The following is a 6,154-nucleotide window of genomic DNA, read 5'->3' as shown; positions in this document are numbered from 1 at the left end:
AAAAAAGCATGTGTGACACTTAAGGCTTTAATAGAGCTGTTGTTTACCAATAGCGATCTGGGGCTTGGGGGAGGGTATTTTTTCAAAGTCCATTTTTGATGAAGACCTTTAAACATGCTTCATATGTTTTTACATTTTTTTTTTTTTCAAATTAGTCTTTTAGTCAATATAGGAAATGGCTTAAGTTTGGGGTCCCCCTTTTTACCCCTGTAAGCCATTGCAAACTTAACATTTAGTTGGATGCCTGACTTGTTTTTTAGTTCTATGAAACTACACTGTATGGAGAAAATCTATTGCAAGTGGTCTTTAAAAAGCAAAACCTGAGGCAGCATGACCCAGGTCCAGCCATGAAGTTGAAAAAGATGCTCTTGAATATAGTAAACTTGAAGACCTCCAACTAAAAATCCTTATACTGCACTTATTCCTTCAAATAAGTTTTGTTCGTTCAACTTATGGATTTAACGTGGCAGTGCACCATTGGAACAGAATGACAATCCATAAGCCATGCAACTTAACCATTTAAGCCATTCCAGTCCATCCTAAGCCAGTGAATCTTCCACCACTTAAGAGAAGTAGTAGAACATGAAATATGTTAAGCTGCAAGTCTGAACTTGCCTTTTCTTTCTGGAAAAGAGGGCAGTAATAGGCAAGTTTTGAAGAATTTCCTTAAGAGAGATAACTAGTTTTCATTTATTTAACTTTTGCAGGTTGAGGATTATGCTCATTATGGTCGTGGAGTGCTGATTTATTCACAGTAGATAAAGCTGGCAGTAAGAGAAATCAAAGGCTAAGGTAAGTTTTGAAAGCAGTGGCCTTTGAAAGTTTAAATGCTGTGTAACTACCACTTAGTTTAGCTGTGACATTGTAAAGTTGTTACACTTGTGGTTCTCACTTAGTCTGTAAAAGAGACTACCACTTGGAATTGAAGATGTAATAATTAAATGCTTTAATGTGTAATACCTGGCACATTCATTGTGAATGTAGAAAGGTTATGTTTCCATGAGTGTGGCTCATTCATGTGATTATTCTTAGTTATTTTTGAACCTGTAAAGCTTGCTAATAGCTCTTCATATGCAAGCATTCTTAACAGGAAGTACACACTTAGGCTCACGTCTGTAATCCCAGCACTTGGGGAGGCCAAGGCGGGGCAAATGCTGAGGTCAGGAATTTGAGACCAGTCTGATCAACATGGTGAAACCCTGTCTCTACTAAAAATACAAAAATTAGCCAGGTGTGGTGGCACGTGCTTGTAGTCCCAGCTTCTTGGGAGACTGAGGCACCAGAATCTCTTGAACCCAGCAGGTGGAGGTTGCAGTGAGCCAAGATCATGCCATTGCACTCCAGCCTGGGCGACTGAGCAAGACTCCGTGTCGAGAAGAGGAAAAAAAAAAAAAAAAAAGGTTGCTTAGTGCATTTTGTAAAAGGATATGCTTCGTTGTTACTAGTGCCTGCTCATTTGCACAGCCGCAATACAAATTGACCAAATGTGGAGTTGATGATGCAGCTGGGACTTCAAGTTCCCTGTTTGATGAATATAATTTTATTGACATGATGACCTAGTATGTGATTTTAATAGTACCAAGCTGATACCTATGGTAATTGTAATGGGGTATTTATGGTTGGTTTCTTTTCTTTTTGATGGCGTCTCACTCTGTTGATCTACCTGCCTTGGCCTCCCAAAGTGCTGGGCTTACAGGTGTGAGCCACTGTGCCTGGCCTATGGTTGCTTTTTAGAGCTTGTGTGGGGTTTGTATTTTTTTGTTTGTCTGTTTGTTTTTTGAGACAGAGTTTCGCTCTTGTTGCCCAGGCTGGAGTGCAATGGCGTGATCTCAGCTCACTGCAACCTCTTCCTCCTGGGTTCAAGGGATTCTCTTGCTTCAGCCTCGCAAGCAGATGGGATTAGAGGTGCCCTCCACCATGCCTGGCTAGTTTTTTTGTATTTTTAGTAGAGATGGGGTTTCACCATGTTGGCCAGGCCAGTCTCAAACTCCTAGCCTCAGATGATCCACTTGCCTTGGCCTCCCAGTGTGCTTGAGAGTATAGGTATGAGCCACTGCATCCAGCTGTTTTTTTGGGATGGCGTATCCCTTTGTCACCCAAGCTGGAATGCAGTGATTTGATCTCAACTCACTGTACTACAGGTGTGTGCCACCATACCTGGCTAATCTTTGTATTTTTTTGTAGAGATGGGGTTTCACTATGTTGACCAGGCTGGTCTCGAACTCCTGACGTTGAGTGATCCACCTGTCTCGGCCTCCCCAAGTGCTGGAATTATAGGCGTGAGCTACTGCACCCAGCCAGAGCTTGGTTTTAAAGCATATACTTCTATTTTAAGCTAAAGCAACAAGAAAGTATATATTTTAAAAATAGTTGGGGGCGGGGAGTACTTCACAGTAATACAAATACCACGTAACAAGATCCCATGTTTTTCATTTTGCAGAGTTGTTGAAGCAGAAGGCGGCTGATTGTCGATAAGTCACTACAGTTGCACAAGCAGTACTGTCAGAATTGGTTTGGTGCAGGCAATAGATTTTTGCCTTCAGGGATTCCTGTGGATGTGAGGAAGGCATAAGTGTTGATTAACACTCATAACTAGGGAGTGAGTGGTAGTTATTTAAAACAAGTAATTAATCAAATGGAAAAGGGGAAGTAATTAAGGAAATTGGTAAGTGGAGGTAGTCAAGAAGTTCTTGTGGTGCTTTACATAGATTTTACAGCTTTGGCTTTCATTTTGCTTAGCTAAAGTCATGGGGACAACTCTTTAATTTAGAAATTAAGTTGAATTATAAAAATGATGGATATAAGTGGTAGCTCTATCTAGTGAAGTGTTTGTCAGTAAGTGAAACATTTTTTGGTGGTAGCTTATCCAGAAACAGTTTAGTTGTAGAATAAAACAGTGACATCTGGAAAGTAACCATGCTGAGATGGCAAGCACACTGGAAATAGGCCACTTGGCTTTCGTTTGCTGTATTGTTTTATAAACCTGCTTTACGTCCCAGTCTTGGAAACAAGTTTTAGTTTATTGCTTTGGAGACTAGAGCCAGTAGTATAGTGTTCTGAAAGGAAACAGACTTGAGTTGTTGGAGTAGAGGAACTAACTCAACTTACAAGGTTTTTTTTTGTTGTAATTATGGCACTGTCCTGTTTTAACATTTGCAACTAGGGAGAGTAAGTACAACATTTTAAACTCTCATTTGAAAGACAACTACTAATCAACAGACCACAAGGATAATGACCAAATTTATGTGGTTGTTGCCCCAGTCTTCCATACTCTTATGATTACTTGGGTTAAAGCTTCTGTGAGGACCTTTTGGCTCTTGAGATATGCTAAATATTTAAGATATATCCTTAAAGATAGTATAGGATATAGAGATTGTACCAAATATGAATGAATATTAACTTCAAAGCAAGGAGTATGTTAAAATGACCAGATACCTGTGTGATGGTCATAAGTAGTTTACTGACCTTGCAGATGTGTGAAAAAAGAATCAGATCTTGATTCTTTTGGGTTTATACTGGTTGTAAAACAGAATGATACAGAAAATGTTTTTCTTGTTTAACTGGTAGTTGAACATAGAACTTGGGTATTTAGATCTCTTTTCACTTTTTGGAATGTTTTGTATTGAAACTTAATAAAACTTTAACATGGCATCTTTTTTGTGGCAAGGGGCTCTTTTTTACTTTTAGAAATTAGGGGTTTATATTTTTAAGTGTTTCTCGTGTCCCCCTTCCCCCAAAAACTAGCTCTGTTGCATTGATTGCACTTAATCAGATTGTACTTAATCAGCCTTAATGTCGTGAGCCATTGAGGCTGTTCATGTGACTAGGCCTCCTTTTTTGAGCGTGAGCTTGAGGGGTAATGTCGATGACTTCATTCAGTCCTCACTCTAAAAATTAAATGGAAGAACAATCACACACCTAAGAAGCAGAGGCTAAATACCAGGAATCAACTGTAGTGCTTTTACTTAATTCCTGCTTAAAAAACAGGTCAGCAACAACTCAGTTGTGGCTGTGGATTCCAGATACTTTGGGCCAAGCAATGCGTATGATAATATGCTTCTGAATTTAGTTTTCGGTTTCTCTGCTTTACCTAGCATCTTATGTATATCTGACTCTCATTGATCATTCGCATCTAAAACTGGACATTGCATTTGGGTTTATGTAGTCAGTTGAACAGAACTCATCCCATGGAGAAAGAAAGCAGCTGAGCATTAAGATGGCAGAAAAAGCCCTAAGTATTGTCATTCTGAAAATAGTCTCAGCTCTACCTTTTTTTTTTTTTTTTTTGAGACAGTCTCACTCTTGCCCAGGTGGGAGTGCAGTGGTGCCATCTTGGCTTACTGCAACCTCCGCCTCCCCAGGTTCAAGTGATTCTTCTACCTCGGCTAGGATTACAGGTGTGCAATGCACACCACACCCAGCTAATTTTTGTATTTTAGTAGAGAGGGGTTTTCACCATGTTGGCCACCCTGGTCTCAAACGCCTAACCTCAAGTGGTCCGCCTGCCTTGGCCTTCGAAAGTGCTGGGATTGACCACGCCCAGCCAGCCCTACACTTAACTGTTCCAGAAAAACATCAGTCTACCCATCCCATCAATACTTCATGTTGCACATGTCCGTACACTTCCCTGAAATATAATTTGGACTTTTGTATCAGTGAATTCAACTTTTATTGATTTTCAAGATAACATTCAAATCTGAAATCTTAAAGTATTAAGTGTGCCATTTTATGAACTGTGAGAAATGTGTATTGTACCAAGATAAAAACTTGAGTTTTAGCCATGTATACATCAGTTCCTTTTTACTGCGAATCATGAGTATAGTGTGCTTACGTAATCATGGAAACCTGGACCTTTTCTAGTTATTTGTTTTCTTGCATAAAGTTGCTATAAATGTTCTTAACACTAGCTTTTGTAATTACTGAGATGAAAACATACGGAATTGCTGATTCAGGATAGATTTTTGAGATGGCCAGGCATTTGGTCCAAAGTAATATTTTGGAAACGCTTAGCCAACGATGTGTGAGGTTATTTGCCCTCGTCAGTATCAGGTGTTGAAGTTTAGCCCTTATGTCCTTATGTTGAATTTGTGGCTTATCCCCTGAGGAATGAGTAGCGCTTAAAGAATGTGGTAAAGTGTACTGATCTCATGTACAGTTCAATTAGTCTTGAGAAATGCTTAGCACGTGAAGACACAGAACATTGCTCCAGGAAGTTGTGTGTGCCCTTCTCAGCCAATAGATCACCTCCTAACACTAGCAACAGACACTGACCTGGTTTCCTTCATACTTTTTGCATGTTTGCTTATATAAATTCTATATATAATTTGTCTAGCTGCTTAGAGTATTTTTGAGATTTATCCACATAGTTGCATGTATATTCCTTTTATTGCAGAGTAGAATTGCAGTGTATGAAGTAACTTTATTGATGGATATCTGGGCCATTTCCAGTTTTTGCCTATTAAGAATACTGCTATGAGTATTGTGCAAGTTTTGGATGTAACAGTTTCTTTTTGTTTTGAGACGGAATCTTGCTCTGTGTCCCAGGCTAGAGTGCAGTGGCGTGATCTCGGCTCACTGCAACCTCTGCCTCCTGGGTTCAAGCAATTCTGCCTCAGCCTCCCAAGTAGCTGGTATTGCAGGCTGCTGCCTGGCTAATTTTTGTGTTTTTTAGTAGAGATGGGGTTTCCCCATTTTGGCTAGGCTGGTCTCGAACTCCTGACCTTGTGATCCACCCGCCTCGGCCTCCCAAAGGGCTGGGATTACAGGCATGAGCTGCCGCGCCTGGCCTGGATGTGACAGTTTCTTTTGGATAAATGTCTTGAGTGGGATTTGTGGAGTGACAGGGTGTAGATAATACAATAAATCTTAAACATTGTTGAAGATTACCTGAAGAATTATTGGAAACTAAGTGAAATGATATATAATGAAACCAATTTTACCATAGGCTAATTGACACAAGAATTAAGTTCCTACAGCATATTTCTGGTTACAAACATCAAACATTTTTTTGGGACATCATACTCTTGCCCAGGCTGGAGTGTAGTGCCATTATGGCTCACTGCAGCCTTGACCTGCACTCCAGCAGTCCTCACACTCTAGCCTCCCAAGTAGCTGGGACTACAGGCCTGTGCCACCATGCCTGGCTTTTTTTTTT

General features: G+C 40.1%; 1 long non-coding RNA gene across 1 annotated transcript; it reads left to right on the top strand.

The window, feature by feature from the left end:
* Positions 1 to 6: 6 nt before the first annotated feature.
* Positions 7 to 3,655, top strand: LOC108292978. Its single transcript, XR_001820517.2, has 2 exons — positions 7 to 792; positions 2,441 to 3,655. It is a non-coding gene; the product is annotated as an uncharacterized LOC108292978 (long non-coding RNA).
* The last annotated feature ends 2,499 nt before the right edge of the window (positions 3,656 to 6,154 follow it).

Source organism: Cebus imitator, unplaced genomic scaffold (genome assembly GCF_001604975.1).
Source record: "Cebus imitator isolate Cc_AM_T3 unplaced genomic scaffold, Cebus_imitator-1.0 Scaffold517, whole genome shotgun sequence".
NCBI lineage: Eukaryota > Metazoa > Chordata > Mammalia > Primates > Cebidae > Cebus > Cebus imitator.
The sequence above is the reverse complement of the archived record's forward strand: the minus strand, read 5'-3'. Positions and strand labels throughout refer to the sequence as shown.